General features: G+C 44.1%; 1 protein-coding gene across 2 annotated transcripts in view; it reads right to left on the reverse strand.

Moving 5' to 3' along the window:
- The window catches only part of TP53I11 (tumor protein p53 inducible protein 11), a 45,630-nt gene extending 33,007 nt beyond the window's left edge, over positions 1 to 12,623 (reverse strand). The window contains exon 1 of one of the 2 annotated variants that reach the window (XM_005302219.5): positions 12,270 to 12,623. The gene's annotated coding sequence lies outside the window, so the exon portion shown is untranslated. The remainder of the gene's footprint in view (positions 1 to 12,269) is intronic. The other variant, XM_065592801.1, reaches the window with a different exon arrangement.
- Between the last annotated feature and the right edge of the window lie 4,755 nt (positions 12,624 to 17,378).

Consider the following 17,378-nt stretch of genomic DNA (forward strand, 5'->3'; position numbering starts at 1 on the left):
AGTTCTTTGAGCTGTTCAGAGTTAGAGAATTGTGCCACATTGGATTAATCATGTTATCTAGTTGATAGTCTGCTTATGGTATAATCAGTGCTTCAGAGGAAGGCTAAAAATCTCCACTGGAGTATCTGGCTAACTATACAATATTGATCAAAATCCAGGAAGTCCCTTCTGGTCTCTGACAACCAGCTTGTGCTCTGTAGCTGGAGATCTAATGTTGCTTTACTTGCTACAGGCAGAAAGATCAGAAGTGAATAGACCTATGCAAATAACTGAGTTTTCAGTTCTTTGGCCATTCCAAAAGTTATTTTGCTGAAACCTTTTCTTTTTAGGTTGACCTAAACAAGTGAAATTCATGTCAAGTAAAATGAAAAATTCAAAACAATGTTTCAGATCTAAGTAAAACTGAAGTTAAGTGTTATTTTAAATTGGGGGAGGGAGTGACTTGTGTTGAAAGTGTCCAAAACCAGGTTTTTTTTAAATTTGAGGTTTTGACCAAAACCAATTTGAAAAAAATTTGACATTCATGAAGTGTTTTGGCTGACTTGAATCTGCTTTTTGTGGAAAAGAGTTCCAGGTGAAAGATTTTGCCCAGCTCTAGATGTGATCTTGGAGTGCAAGTAGGAATAACTTAAATATGAAGTTCAGATATTCAAGAAGCTCTTTGAAAATTCCCTGCTGTCTGGATACCACCTATAGTTGCCATAAAACTAACCAGGCCATACATATGTCAGTGTGGTCATGAGAGACACATGGATGGCATAGTGCTGATAGGACCACAACTAACTTGAACTCACTGGTGATATCAAAGTATTAGGTCTTTCCCATTCAGCTCTTGACAGTCAGTTTAGAGGTATCCACATAGCCTGTGATCATGGTAGTGCCCACTCAGCAGCTGATGCAAGACTGACTTTGCTTTTACTTGCTCTGCTAAATCAGGGAATATACATGGTGTGTGCATGCACACACCTGACAAGCTGTTAACTCTAGAATTATACACAGATCAAGGCTCTGGATTGAAATGTGACAATCTTTTGATTTCATAACATGCATCAGCAGCAATGGGTATTCAGCACACAAGTACCTTTTTAGAACAGTGTTCATCAGGAAAAGGGAATAAATGGAAGGAACCTATATAGACTGAAAAGGGCAATGCTTCTTATACTTCCAGAGGAGTCTTCCCACACCTGCAAAAGGCTAATGCAAAATCCATATATGGAATAGTCAAGCATGTTCTTGTAGCAGTGTTTCAAATGTATAGTTATTACTGCCTAGAAGCCTCAGACACGTTGGGGCCCTGCTGGCCCATTCACTATGTTCTAATGGATGATCCTTGCATCATTCATGCATTTGTCAATATGGATTCATACAGTGGGATAAAGTGGGATGGTCCTTTCTGTTCTACCAGATGTCAATGTAGAACATGGCTCCTTAACAAGCCTTGTTTGTCCAAGTGTGGATGGAATTAGATGGCTAGCTCTAAGATTAAAAAAAAAAAATGCAAGCCCAGATTTTGGCGGGGGGGGGGGGGGGGGGGGAGAAGAAGAGGGAAGATGTGGACTCATTCCCAGGTCTGTCTCCCTTTTCAGACCCCATGGCTAGCAACATCATGCTCCCATCCAAAAGGATTTGTGAGAATCCCCATACTTGACCAGAATTGCAGAGATCTCCCCACCCCACTCCTCATCAGTTAAGACATCTGAAGGTTTAAAGTTTTAGATGGGAGGAAAGGGATACATTACAGGAGAAGCCTCAGGTAAAGTGTGGCAATGACATGCACACTTGACTTGTCCTTAGGACACTAAAATGCCAATCACGGTGTCCTAAGGATGGCCCTTCTTCACAGGGATTCCAAGTGCCACCCATTCCACATGAATGATAGAATCATCCTCAGAGAGCACTGTGGTATTGGAGGGGGATTCTCCAATGGATCTCTACTAGCACTGGAACTGACAGGTCATCAGACTCAAGCATAGCAGTGGGGGAAGATGGAGGTTGCTAGATACCTCTTACACATCAAGGGTTATTGGAGGCATCTTTCATGTTTCCGTGCCTGAAAACTCCACCTGCTGTGAACACAAAGGCATGAAGGAAATAGTATCACCATACAGAAAACAATTCTTTATTTGCAGAATACTCCTCTTTCCAATCAGGAGAAATGGGAATCTCAGGGCAAGTCTACACTACCACTTACATTGATCTAACAAACATTGCTCAGGGGGGTGAAAAAGTCCCCCTCTCCCCCCCTAAGCAACACCAGTGCCACCAACATGCTTCCACTTCTCACTGAGGTGGAGTAATTATGCCAACAGGAGAGCGCACTCTCTCATTGGCATACTGCATCTTCACCAGAAGCGCCATAGACTTCAGTTAATCCTTCCCTTGCTACCTTTTCTGTGGCTTCAGATAGCATCAGCCCTGTGAGTCATGTTATCTGGGTTTTCCTCATCTAGCTCCAAACACTTGCCAGGCACCAACAAAAAGGTGGCAATATAGTATGTGTTTGCTTTGTGCTGTAGCTGATATGGTAACTTGATTTACTCAAGTATCAGAGGGGTAGCCATGTTAGTTTGTAAGGTGCCATAGGACTGTCGCTTTTTTACAGATCTAGACTAACAGACGTACTGGAGCATAAGCTTTCGTGGGTGAATACCCACTGTGTCAGATGCATGTGGTGACCACAAAAGCTTATGCTCCAATACGTCTGTTAGTCTATAAGGTGCCACAGGACTCCATTGATTTACTCAGGACATTTTAGCTCAGCTACTTCATTCATATATCTGGATAAGATCAATCATTAATCCATCCTGATTCATTGGCACCAGCTGGGATGGGAGTCAAAAAAAGGGGCTCATCAAATCTGACCCAGGATGTGCTGTGCAACTGTGTAGTGCCAAGGTTCTATCCAGCACACTAGAATGTACACACAGCTGTGCAGATTGTTACTGTTGAGCACAGGAGAGTTGTATGTCATACCTGAGCAATGTCCTAGGCCCTATATTGTCATCACTTCCAGAGTCTCCACTTTCACTTCAAGTGCTAAGGGCCTATGCGTTGGCAAAGTCCTATTCCCTCTATCTTAAAGTTCTGAGTGACTATAGAGCTATTATTACATAGTCAGATTTTTTTTCCAAGTTTGTCCACCATATTAGGTGTGGCCCTTGAGTTCCTGGCAAACTTCCAATACAACCCTCAGCAGGGCAAAGTTTGTGTGTTCCTTTAAGCAGCATTTCCCATAGTAATTTCTGTTCCAGGTCACAAATATCCTGGACTTATTCTTTACTCACATTGCAAAGCCTGGGGATTTGCCAAGCAAACATCATCTAGCTCCTAAGGAATCAGCAACACAAGTTCCTGCACTTTTACTCTGGTCACTGGGGAGGATAGTCAGAGCCTTGTAGTTCACTGGTGTACACGGTGTATTACCCTTCCGCTGCATGGCACGTAATTAAAGGGTGAGTGAAGGATATTCAAGCTCTCGCTAAGCCCTAGAACTCTGAAATAAACTTGTTTCATAACATACCATGCTCTCTGGAATGCCTTACTTTTTAGTGATTTGACTTGTCTATAACACCTTTCATTTTTAAGGACCCCCAGAACTCTTCACCTTTAGAGCTGGACATTCCAATGCTGTATATACAGTGGAATATGGCAACTTGTAATGCTGTTTGAGAATGCTACCTTACTTACATGCCCCCTCCCCCATTACTGTAGTAGATGAGTGCTTCACAATCTTTAATCCATTTATCCTCAACATCCCTGAAGTAGCCAATAGATTTTCAAGAACAGAGGGCACCATTATCACCTAGCCCAGGGGTTTGCAAACTGGGGGTTGCAAAATGGTTACATGCAGTGAGTGAGCTGACAGCCTGACCCTGGCCATGCATGGGGCCCCACGCCCCCATTAAATTACCCTCCCCCCATTTTTAGTTGGGGGAGGGGGAAGAGAGGAGATCATTGCAGTCAGAGGCTGACTGTGTGAAAGGGATCACCAATACAAAATTTGAGAACCAGTAACCTACTCTATAAACCTAGCCATAAAACTTTCCCAAAACAATGCCTAGAGCACAGCTTTCAGAAAAACCTCCAATTCAGATTTAAAAGCTGTCAGTGATGGAAAATCCACCACAACCCCTGGTAAATTGCTCCAGTGGCTAAATCACTCATGGTTAGAATAATTCACTTTTTCTAGTCTCCATTTATCTAGTTTAAACTTCCAGCCATTAGATCATGTTATACCTTCCTCTGCTAAATTTAAGATCCCCTTATTAAGTATTTGTTCCCCCTGTGGATACTTAGAGACTAATCAAGTGACCTCTTAACCTTCTCTGTTCGACTCAAAGAGCTCCATCTATTTTGCTCATCACTAAAAGGCATGTTTCAGAGTAGCAGCCGTGTTAGTCTGTATCCGCAAAAAGAACAGGAGTACTTGTGGCACCTTAGAGACTAACAAATTTATTAGAGCATAAGCTTTCGTGGACTACAGACTATAGTCTATATGCATCCGAAGAAGTGGGCTGTAGTCCACGAAAGCTTATGCTCTAATAAATCTGTTAGTCTAAGGTGCCACAAGTACTCCTGTTTTTTACTAAAAGGCATGTTTTCCTATCCACTAATCATTCTCATGGTTCTCCTCTGAGCCCTCTCCAATTTACCAATATTCTTCTTGAATTGTGGACACCAGAACTGGACATAGTATTCCAGCAGCAGTTGCACCAGTGCCAAATACAAAGGTAAAATAACCTCCATTTATGCATCCAAGGATAACATCAGCCCTTTTGACCAGTGTCTCACTGGGTGCTCACATTCAACTGATTCTCCACCAGCACTCCCAAATCTTTTCTAGAGTCACTGCTTCCCAGGATAGAGTCCCTCATTGTATAAGTACACATTTAGCCATATTAAAATGTAACTTGCCCAGTTTACCAAGCACAAGTAAATGAGCCACAGCGCTCTGTATCTGTGACCTGTCCTCATCATTCACCACTCCCCCAATTTTTGCATCAGCTGCAAATTTTAGTGATTGCTTTCTTCCATGTAGTTCAGCATTAAAGAGCATAGAGCACAAACCAGTCCCTACAGAACCCCACTAGAAATAAGTCTGCTTGATGAATCCCTGTATACAATTACATAGAGACCTATCAGTTAGTCAGCTTTTAATCCACTTATATGCCATGTTAATTTTATATCATTTATTTTTAATCAAAATGTTGTATGGTATAAAGTCAAACACCTTACAGAAGTCTAACATCTACACTACCACCTCTATCAAACAATTTTTTTATTTTTTCTGAGATTACAGTTGACAGGATCTGTTTTCCATAAGCCTGTTTTGACTGGCATTTACCTTCCTTTAATTCTTTATTAAAATGAGTCCCATATCAGCCTCTTCATTATCTTGCCAGGGATTGATGTCAGGCTGACAGGCCTAGGATTACCTAGGTCATCCCATTCACCCTTTTTAAATATTCATTGTGCCTCAGTTCCTTATCTGAGGATATAAGTGACTGTCCTAAGGTTATCCTGGAAGTCTGGGGCAGAGCTGAATGACCCCAAATGAATAGTGTATCCAACTGAATCTGCAGATTAATTTTGAGAAGCATGAAGTTCTGAGTCAAAAAATGTACCTGCTCCCTATAATCAAACAAAGCACAAGGGGATCTTTTAGTGACAGTAAATAGTCAAGGCCTAGGATTATTATTTCATATACAAGATGGCACCTCTAGCAACACTATGCCCCTTAGTGCTACAGTGGTTCCTTGACAGAGCTCTCAGTCAGAGGCAAATGTACCAGGTGCTGAATCACCAACATAATTTCTCAAGATCTGAGGGTTTTCTTTGTAGGCCTCTTATTCAGCTGCTGAGCTAGCCTCATACTGCTGACTCTGTAAGGGCAGACAGGATTACAACTTGAAATGGCATGGCTGCAAGCCCTGTGCCTGTAGCAGGCACTGGGCCAGACTGCTGTCCCTGTCTGGCTTTCCCCTTGCAGCTGCGTATGTCACAGTTCAAGATACCTTGCATGTGGTTATATTTAAAACAGGAAGAGGGATTTCTCTATGGTGTTAAGTAACAGAAGGTGGCTGCATTCTAATCTCCCTCTTAAAGGCATAACCCCTCAATCAGGTTGCTGCTAGCAAGTCCAAAGGGACACACCTGTGTGCACAGCTGCATGCAGTCACATGTCACCAACCCCACAGCAGAACATAGAACTGTTGCTCAATTTAGGATCAGTTAACTCAGACATATGAGACTGAGGCCAGGTCTACACTACCCCCGTTATTCGAACTAAGGTATACAACTTCAGCTACGTGAATAACGTAGCTGAAGTTCGAAGTACCTTAGTTCGAATTTACCTTGGTCCACACTCGGCAGGCAGGCTCCTCCGTCGACTCCGCGGTACTCCTCTCGCCGAGCTGGAGTACCGCAGTCGACGGCGAGCACTTCCGGATTCGACTTATCGCGTCCAGACTAGACGCGATAAGTCGAACCCAGAAGTTCGATTGCCAGCCACCGAACTAGCGGGTAAGTGTAGCCAAGGCCTGAGAGAAATCTATAGTCCAGATTAAAATCCCAGGGCCACTTCAATGAAGCCCATAGTGATGATGGGTGTCCCAGTCTCCTTTCTGAGCTTGGCCCAGTAAATTCAGGAGCCAAAGTTCATCCTCCCCACCTATACAACCTGGTCGTTGTAGGAGAAACTGTTTGTACCTTTCCCAGACCATCTAAGGCTGCCAGTGGATATACAATTCACCACAAACACTTTTCCTGATCTCTCTGCAGCCCTTGCTGTGAAGCTGGCCCTTTCCCCTTCTCTTGATGGCAGATGTCACCAAGCTTCTACTCCACAGCCACACGAAAAAAAGAGGGGACCAGACAGCATGTTCTGGCACAATGAGCAGAGGGTTGGGACTCAGGAGGCCTTGGGAAAGTCACTTTGCCTTTCTTCCTTGGTTTACCCCTTTAAAAATGGGAATAACCCTGACATATCCCTAGTTTATAGATGGATTAGTCAGTCATGTCCATCCAGGAATTTGACTATGTCAAGCACTGTAAATATGTGCTAAGTAGGCAGTTCCATGTTATGGATATTTCCCCAAGGGGAAAGTTAATTCATGTGACTGGAACACCCAGGTGTCATGACTGGTCACATGGAGAATGGGACAGAGAAATGCATCTCCATTATGAAACATTAGAGTTTGGTCTAGTGATTTGAAGCAGAGATTTCAGAGTCAGGACTATCAAGTTCTTATACTGACCCTCTTTGTGTGTCCTCCAGTGATGGGAAGTGACTTCCTGTGCCTCACTCTCCCAATCTATAAAATGGGGATAACACTGACTGGCTGCACAGAGGGGCTGAGACACAATTAGTCTGTCTTTATAAAGCTCTTTGAGATCTCAAAGTAGAAGGCACCAGAGACAAAGTTACTACTAAGTTTGCTGAATGTGTGAAAGAAAGCCCTGAAGTTCCAGCTTGGTTTTTAATCTTTACAGATAACTCTGATGGCCTGGGGATCCCTAGTTAGTTCGGCATCTAGGAACCAAGGAAAAAGCTTAACTTAAATGAAATCTTGTAACTTCTTTTGTATCAGCTTGTATCTCTGGTCCTCTCCTAGGGCCATTTTTATCTGCTCTAGAGACACAAGCCTCCAAGTGTCTCTTTCCAAAGATTCGTTTTTATGCTACTGTAGTTGAAATGTGAAAATATCTGCTTTCTATAAATAGTATCCCCATAGTGCCAAGACCTTTCCTGTTGGTTTTAGGCAAAAAACCCACCACATACAACTCCAAACAATATTTTTTGTTCATGTGTGTATCTTCCAGTGAAAGGGAAAGAGTTAAAACAAATGCAACAACAAAGGGAAAAAATATATATAGGCACAGAAGATGTGCAATACCCTCTCAAAATATCAGTCTCACTGATCTGGTATCATTCCTGCTATTCCAGTTCAGACCAATGGTCCAAGTCATTCCGTAACTTATCAGTCCATTGGTCTGCACAGTGTGGTATCCTGCCTCTAGCAGCGGGAAACTTATTTGTATTGCAGTAGCACTTCAGAGGTTCCATTCAGAGATTGGGACCCTAATGTGTTAGCTGCTGTACAAACACATTGGGGCACAGACTCTTCCCAAGAGCTTGCAATCTAATGCTTTGCGGGGGGGGGGGGAACACCCCCTAAAATGCTCAACTCATTGTGTTACACTCTTCATAGGGGCTGGGTATGGCAATGGAGAGTCCTTCCTGATCTTATGATGTTCAGAAAGCAAGGTGATGTAAGGGTTGACTGCCTCAAACTCTTATTCACTTCAATGGGAGCTCCAAGTGCTTGAAGTGCACAAAATGTATTTGGCCCAAAGTGAACAAAACGTGCACTAGGACCTGCTCCAATGCTCAGTGAAATCAATGGAAAGATTTTGCTTTGGATGGGACCTAAACCTCAGAGTTATGGGTTTCATCTGTCTTTTTTGGCTAAGTTGATGGAGATATTTTAGTGGGGTTCCATCTCCCATGTGGCCAAAGCCACATGGCCCCAAACATCTTCAGAGGCATGCCTGTGGAAAGGCGCTTCTGCCCAGAAGTCTCCTATCCCTACAGTCAACATGTCATGCCATGGGCTGCTGAATGGAATGAAGTTTCTTTGGAAACTGAATGAAAAACATCCTCTTTCCTCCCTGCCAAAGAATCTCAACCCTCCCAGAGTAGAGGTCTGCATGAAAGTTGCTGTGAGGAGAGAAGAGCCCTGCCCCAGACTAGCACTGAGAGAATAAAAACAGGGACATGATTTGGAAGTGACTGCATTATACTCCTTTTGATTAAAATAATCTTACTGATCCCCGGGCTCTACAGAGCGGGGAGGGTGTCAGGTATCAGTACTTAGCATTTGTGAGAGTATCTGCACAGAGTTTTTATGCGTGCTTTCAGCCTGTTCTGGTTGGTTAAGTCACCTCCATAGCGAGTAAGGATTTTAATTTCATTTGACTTCAGGGCTTTTCTGACAAGCTCTCTTTCTGGGGAAAAAAATCACCCTTTCTAAAGTGTAGTGGTAATTTTTGGTACCTTTCTTCACACAAGGATCTTGAACTTTATTATGGTGCAGTCTCGGTTTCTAGCTGAGCTACTAATTGTTACACCTAGGCAGTGGTTCAAGAAGTCTCTTTAGAACTAAAAGGCAAGAATGGCCTCTCCCCTTGCATGCACAAATGGCACAGCAACACTGCAGTGAGACACCCACGGCTGACCCATGCCAGCTGACTTGGGGGCTTTTTAATTGCAATGTAATCACTTGGGCTCAGGCTACAGCTTGAGCTCTGGGACCCTCCCACCTCACAGGATCCTAGAGCCTGGGCTCCAGCCCAAACAGCTACACAAGCTGGTACGGGCCAACTGCGGGTTTAATTACAGCTTAGACGTGCCCTAACATCTCAGCATCCAGCAGCACTGGTGGTAGTTCTAGTGTAGAGGAAGCATTGGCAGCTGCTAGCCTTTTACCATATCCTTGAGGCCTGCTCTGTGCAGTTACAAACGGCCCAGTAATTTAATAGGTGCAGACCAATGGGAGCCATGTCTACCTTAGCACTCCCTGTTGAGATAGGGAGAAATTTTTTGGGGGGTGGGGGAGAGGGGAGGGAAACCCACACATGTAGGCACATAGTCCTAGGGACCTGAAGAATGAGAGAGGCCTTGTCCAGACTTTAAAAAAACAAAAAAACACCAAGTCAAGCAACCTTAACTTGATTGGAAACCCCACCTAACCTGCCATTAAACACGAACACTAACTCTCCCAACTTGCCCTTCTAAGACAGAGCTTGTGTTGGTGAAGAGTTCCTACACTAGGGCAATGGGGGCCATATGAACACCTCGAAAGATCTTTAAAAATCTAGCTGCATTCTTTCTGCCTTGGACTTCATCCTTTCTTCAACCTCCTCCAGCATAACAGATAATCCCCATGATTTTCCCTGCTTCCAGGCAGGCAGGCTCAACTCCCCTTTTTTCCTTGTCCCTCACATTGCTATATTCTGCTGCTGCTTCCTTTAACAGCTTGAAACCTATCCCTGCTGCTCTCTTGCACAGTCCTATGGGTTTTTCCCCACAGGCTCCCAAACACCCCCCTAGCTCGCCACTACAGAGTATCTAAAATATCAATGCCAAAATTAGCTGGGGGGGGAGGGATAGCTCATTGGTTTGAGCATTGAGCTACTAAACCCAGGGTTGTGAGTTCAATCCTTGAGGGGGCCTACTTAGGGATCTGGGGCAAAATCAGTACTTGGTCCTGCTAGTGAAGGCAGGGGGGTGGACTACATGACCTTTCAAGGTCCCTTCCAGTTCTAGGAGATGGGATATCTCCATTAATTTATTTATTATATCACACAGACCCCAGCCTCATACAAGTCCCTGGTTCTACATCCCCCTACTGCATTTATTTCAAATGTCTGCTCTGTACAGCCTACATCTCATCTGTGGTCACCTGCCACTTCCTTATTTGGACTCTGCACCTCCCTAATTCCACAGTGTTGCATGCTAACACCAGCTGAAGACAATCTCGGCACCTAAGAGCTGACCACCTAGGAATTAACAGGATACCGATTGTGCCATCCAAACAAGGCTCACAGAATAAGGTGGTTCCTTCCTCCCTCTATCCAGCGATCCTGTCTGTTATGTTCTTCAGCACCCTGTCTCATGATCAGTTCATATTTGGGCAGGTACCAGGCTTTGCTGCCTATGTAAAGCACCATGCATATCTTCATTGTGCTCATACAGATGTCAAATCAGGCCACTAATAAGAGTTCTGCAGGTGAAATTGTCCTAATCAACAATGTCAGCTTAATGTCCAAATCCAGTTCATTCTCCGACAGCTAGATGAACTCTGAGAAGCAAATGTGAGTAGACTAATATTTTTTGTTGTAAAAGCAGGCAGTGACTAAGATGCACAGGGAGCAAATGTGTCAACAAAAAAAGTGCAATTGATACCAGAGGAGTTGTATCTCTCCAAACACAAGGAGCTCTACTTCCTAACCCAGAAAATAATCACTGCCAGCCACAGTTGTTTTTGTTCACTTCAGGTCTACCCTGTGGCAGCTTTTTGGAGCGGAAGTGTTATAGGATGAAGTGTGCAAGTGGCAGCATGAGTCCAGAAAGGTCACATAGCCACTCACCTCTTGCCATACCACTACTCACCCTTGGCAGAGACCAGAGAGGGTAACGTCTCCTACATGCCTTTGCAAAGTTTGCATTGGGAAATTTGGAAGTGGCTCTAGGAGGAGAGGAGAAGTTGCTGATTTGCACTGAGACAGAGAATTGAGAGGCAAAATAAACTGTACATTTGGATTTTCAGATTCTGCAGCTGGGGAATCTCAAAGTAATGCTATAGTTCACAGCCTTATATCAGTGAAATGAGAGACTTCCTTGAGACAAACACACAGGCCATCATTACTGTAACAAGCAGTGCAATAACTAGCAGCAAAGGAAACCCCCTACAATTACAGGCAGATTACCTGCTTCCTCACCCACGAAGGGATGTCCCTTTTTCTGATACATGTAGCACTGTCACATATCAAAATGCAAAGACCCCCCCCCCCCCCCCAAACAACACATCTGTGCATGCAGGTTAAACAGCTGGAAGTGCTTTTCTGATGCTCTTGTATGACAATTACTATACAAACCCCAAAACAATACATTACTACACACATCCCTCCACACACAGAGAGCACCAATATTTATTCGCTCACGTGAATTTTACACCAATACTTTGAGAGGAATAAGCAGATTGTTTGGAAAAAAGCTGCACAAAGATGAAGTGAGAAATCCCAGGGCATTTACCATTACAACGTTCCCCGGGCTATTCGTTACCTAGGAGCAGGAAGTGGCTCTTAACACAAAACCACACCAGAAAAGATTTGCGTTGCTTTACAACTTTCCATCTCCAAAGTCAATGCAAATATTGGGAACGAGGAAAGGGGCTCAGCAAATCCCTCAGTCCACCAACACAAAACAAGCCAGCCAGAGGTACAAAGAAACACAAGCGGCGCAGCAAAGAGACATCAGTGCAGTGCCTTCCTAAGACGTAACCTGTTTGTGTGCAGCATCGTGGTACCTTTTTTTGTTCTGACTCAGGAAAACCCTTAAAAATAGTTTCTGCAACAGGGGCCAGCCAGACCTGCTCAAACTGCCGAGCAACAAAGAAACATTTTCACAGAGAGAGACCGAGAAATGCTGGACTAGAAATTGGGAAGAGAGAGAAAAGTAATTGCACTGAAACCGAACACAAACTTACAGCTTTACAGCATGGTCTCCCTGGAGTTTGCGGGGGTGGGCTGCGTGGTCTATCGAACGCCACCCCCACGTGAAAAATAATTTCCACAGCCAGCCAGAGACAAATTCACATCTTGCTGGTCAGTTGCAGAGACAGAAACTGACTAGACGGAGCGCTCTCAGCCGGGGGCCCTTTGTGCAATCCACACTTACCATAATAAAAGAGCCAAACCTAGCACCTCCTCTACATTACCATAGTACACCAATCACATGTCGCATCGGAAAGCAAAACTGCTGTGCTGTTGCCACCCACACGCTGTGGTGATTAGCTTAAGAGACATCAGCAGAAAACCGAGCGCCTAGAAATCAAGTCTTCAGGATGCACGTTTACCGTAATTAATAGAGCACACCTCGCACGCTTTTTCAATTTACTGAGTGGGGCACCACACTAACCGAATGCCATAAATATTCCAACCACATTATTATACTGCTTAGTTTTAGAGAGACAGCGTGCGATTAGCCCATGCTGATTTAGCTTTTACCATAACAGCAGGAATAATGTACCCTTAGCTATGCATTATTTATGTGGCAGTAAATCCTTTCGGGGGGACTTTGGTGATACAGTATATTAAAAAAGTAAGAATTATGCTCAAGTCACTAGAACCCCCAGACTGAATTGTAGCCTTTAGTGCATTAAATCAATCTCTCTCTCTCTCTCTCACGCACATACAGAGTACAGCACCTGAACAAAGATCCTACTGCCCCAGTATGTGTCCAGTTCTGGATTTCAGGCCCCTTCTTTCTCCATCTTGTAGCATCCTCTCTATCCCTGTCAGTATTTCTTCATTTTTCCTCTTGCTTTAGAATGTGTCCCTATCCCATTTTGTAACCACACTGAGCACTTTCAAAACAAATAACAGAACCTATTATGGCACAAAGCCGAGCTCAAAGCACTTCTCAAACTACCAAAGAAACTCAAACCCCGTATCATACAAAAGTTTGTGTAAATGGACAAATCTTGCAATATCCTTTGAAGGGTGTGTTAAAACCCTTTCCATGTGTATCAAACATACATTATGAAATGGCTTTAAAGCCAATGTGCCTTAGTCTTGACTTTGTAGCACCCCCGGGATAGGTCTGTTGCCTGTCTGAATACTGCTCTTCTAATGTACCACAAACCTGAACAGCAAAAACCCTAATTATTCCAGTCTTGTTCTCCCTCCTGCCACCCTCCACAGGAACCTCATTCCTAATCTACAAAGCCCCCTGTTATTCCAGTCTTGGGTGCCCCTTCCTACAACTCTGTTGATGCACCTTATTTCTCACCTGTAGCAATCCTTGCTATTCCAATCCTGAGCAAAGACTGAAAAGTCTGGCTGCTTGTATTGATTTATTTATTTTTTTGCTAATTATGATAGATGTTAGCTCAGTTGAGATCAACAGACTGATTATATTTGCAATCCAAACAAGACTCAAGACAAGGGCTCCAGACTACTCCACTGTTCTCCCATTCCCCTCCCCCATTCATTAACGTCTAAACTATTTGTATGGAATGTCACACATCATGGATTATTTAGGATTCTAGCAAAAACACAAGGAACAAGAACAAAGAAGTGCATCAAAAGCCCAATTCCTGGGGGTAGGGGACAAACAAAATGGCATCAATGCGAAAATAAATCATTTGTGGAGAATAACATATCTTGCCTCTTTGCTCATCCTTTGGTTCCACTTACAAAATCCACCAATGAGATTAAATTTTATTTGTGCATTTCTCTAAAAAGATTGTCCGCTCCAAACATAGACTAAAAGCAAATGCCTTTCAGATGGTTTCAAGAGACCCTTGTAATAAAAAAGAAGAGGGAAGGAAGCTTCTCTTTGGGACTTTGATTTTCTTTTTCACATTTTGAACCCTGTTTTACAATTCCCTTTTAAAATAAACCATCAGAAAAAATCCCACAAAATCGTTTCAGTGAAATTCATGCAGGTGAAAAGGGCTGGACTGACCACCTTAGACACTGCAGCCCTCAGAACAGATCGAGTCTGGGCAGCAGCTGGGCACACTTCCCCATGCTAACCACTACCAATAATTCTCAGTCCTGTCCTAGTGGAAGACTCCCACTATCATATCCAGCAATAGGGATGTCTGGGGAGCTAGTCAGATGCTTTTTAATTCTATTGCAATACATTAGAATAGGGGCGATGGGGGGGGCAAGATGGAGGGGGGACATAATGGGGAAATAAGTGTTCTAACATTAGAGGCAGTTAGCATGTCGTCTCTAGGGATCAGTAGAAAGCTCCATTTCTATAGCCAGTTCAATCCTTGATGTCCCTTCTGAGACTTCCAACAAGGTGACATCATCATGCCAAAGGAGCTGGTAGCTTTTGTGATTTGCACACTTACTCACTGGGAACTGGACTTAAACTCTCCCAACCCACATAGGCCAAAGCTAGTTAGAACATGGAATTTCCATTGTATGGAAACTGACATTTTGAATTTTTTTTTTTTAATTCTAAACTGAAACAAAAATCTGAAATTTCCCATGGAACAAATGCCAGAAAAAAGTCAAGTCAGAACCATCAAGATATTTCATTCTGATCAAATCAAAACATCAGAATATAATACAAAATATATATATTCAAAACAAGATGAAACATTTTCACCTTATTGAAATGAAATGTTTTGACATTATCCAGACAAAATTAGTTTATTTTTTATCACAAATTTAGCTTAAATCCACACATTCCGGGAAAGCATTTTGATTGAAAGTCAATGGGCCCGAGGCTCCTAAGTGCCAAAATCTCTTTTGAAAACGGGACTTAGGTGCTTTAGAAAATATTGTTCCTGTACTGGATTTGAATCCATAACCAGGTCTAAAGATCAGACCAGGTCTAAACCAAAAGTCAGGTCAACACAGCTACATCACTCAGGCTGAGAAAAATCCACAACCTGAGTGACATAGTTAAGCCAGCCCTCACTGTAGACAGCAATGGGACAAAGGAAGAATTCTTCCATCGATCTAGCTACCATCTCCTTGGGGAGTGGATTAACAACAGCATTGGGAAAACCCCTCCTGTTGCTGTAATGAGTGTCTACACTGAAGCAGGACAGCAGTGCAGCTGCAGTGCTGTAGCCATACCACAGGAACATTTCTTGTGAAGACATTGCCTGGTATGTCTACACTACGAAATTAGGTCAATTTTGTAGAAGTCAATTTTTAGAAATCGATTTTATACAGTCGATTGCGTATGCCCACACTAAGCGCATTAAGTCAGCGGAGTGCGTCCTCACTACTGTGGCTAGCATTGACTTACAGAGCGGTGCACTGTGGGTAGCTATCCCACAGTTCCCGCAATCTCTGCCACCTATTGGAATTCTGGGTTAAGTTCCCAATGCCTGATGGGGCAAAAACGTTGTCGCGGGTGGTTTTGGGTCCATGTCGTCAGTCGCCCCTCCCTCCGTGAAAGCAACGGCAGACAATCATTTCGCGCCAGAGACCAGGGCGAGTAGAAGAGCACATCAAGGTGCACTGCGCATCAGAGAGGCTTTGAAAACCAGTTTCATGACTGGCCAGGCTTCGATGTGACAGTTGTGTGTGTTTTTCCATGATGCAAACCCGCCCCCTTTGTTGATTTTAATTCCCTGTAAACCAACCACCCTCCCCCCTTCAAAATAAAGTAATTTTTGTTTTGAAACCATGCATTCTTTATTAATTAAAAAAAAAAAAGAGAGATAACGGACAAGGTAGCCTGGGTAGGGTTGGGGAGGAGGGAAGGACAAGGCCACATTGCTTATTGGAGCCACACTAAAAATCAAACTGTTTGAATGACAGCCTTCTGTTGCCTGGGCCATCCTCTGGAGTGGAGTGGCTGGGTGCCCAGAGCCTCACCCCATCCCCCCAGCGTTCTTGGGCATCTGGGTGAGGAGGCTATGGAACATGGGGAGTAGGGTAGGCGGTTATACAGTGGATGAAGTGGGGGTCTGTGCTCTTGTTGGCTTTCCTGCAGCTCCAACAGATGCTTCATCATGTCCATTTGCTCCCCCAACAGACACTTCATCATGTCCGTTTGCTCCCCCATTAGCCTCAGCATCGCGTCCTGCCTCTGCTCTTTGCGCTCACTTAATTCTTTCCTGGCCTCTGCCACTGAATGCCTCAATGCATTAAGCTGTGTCCTATCAGTGTGGGAGGACTGCATGAGCTCGGAAAACATGTAATCACAAGTGCGGTTTTTTTCGCCTTCTAATCTGCGATAATCTCAGAGACAGAGATGATAGCCGGAGCATAGAAACAGTCTATGTTCTACGATTCTGGGGGACTGCATGGTCACCTGTGCTGCTGAGTTCACCACGCTGACCAAACAGGAAATGAAATTCAAAAGTTCCCAGGGCTTTTCCTGTGTACCTGGCTAGTGCATTGGAGTCCAAAGTGCTGTCCAGAGCGGTCACACTGGAGCACTCTGGGATAGCTCCCGAAGGATTTGCGTCCGCACTACCCCAAATTCGACTCAGCAAAGTTGATTTTAGCACTACTCCCTGGTTGTGTGGACACATTCATTTTTAAATTGACCTAACACAGCTAAATTCGACCTAACCCCGTACTGTAGACCAGGGCCAACTCTGAGGGCACGTCTACACTTACAAAGTTACAGTGCTGGCAGTTACAGTGCCGCTCAGAGGGCGGAGGAAAACTGCTGTTGTGTGTTCACACTGACAGCTGCCTGCGCAATAGCGTGTTCACACTTGCGGCACTTGCAGCGGTATTCGGAGCAGTGCACTCTGGGCAGCTATCCCACAGAGCACCTCTTTCTCTTTTGCTGCTAAGACTTGTGGGAAGGCGGAGGGGGTCACGGGGCATCCTGGGTCCTGTCCCAATGCCTCATGATGCATTGCTTCACATCCCAGCAATCCCTGTGCTTTTGTCCACATTTGGTGCCATCTTTCAATGGTTTGTGTACTGCACGCCCTGCCCTGCCTCTTTCTGGTGGCAGGAATGGATCCCGAGCTGTTGACCAGTATGCTGCTCGCTCTGACCAACACATCACAAGTGGCAATGGAGTTATTCCTTAAACTACAAAGGCAAGAGGAGTGCGACCTTGATCTCGCCATGCATACTAGCTACGACACGAGAATGTT

Source organism: Chrysemys picta, chromosome 4 (assembly GCF_011386835.1).
Source record: "Chrysemys picta bellii isolate R12L10 chromosome 4, ASM1138683v2, whole genome shotgun sequence".
Taxonomy (NCBI): domain Eukaryota; kingdom Metazoa; phylum Chordata; order Testudines; family Emydidae; genus Chrysemys; species Chrysemys picta.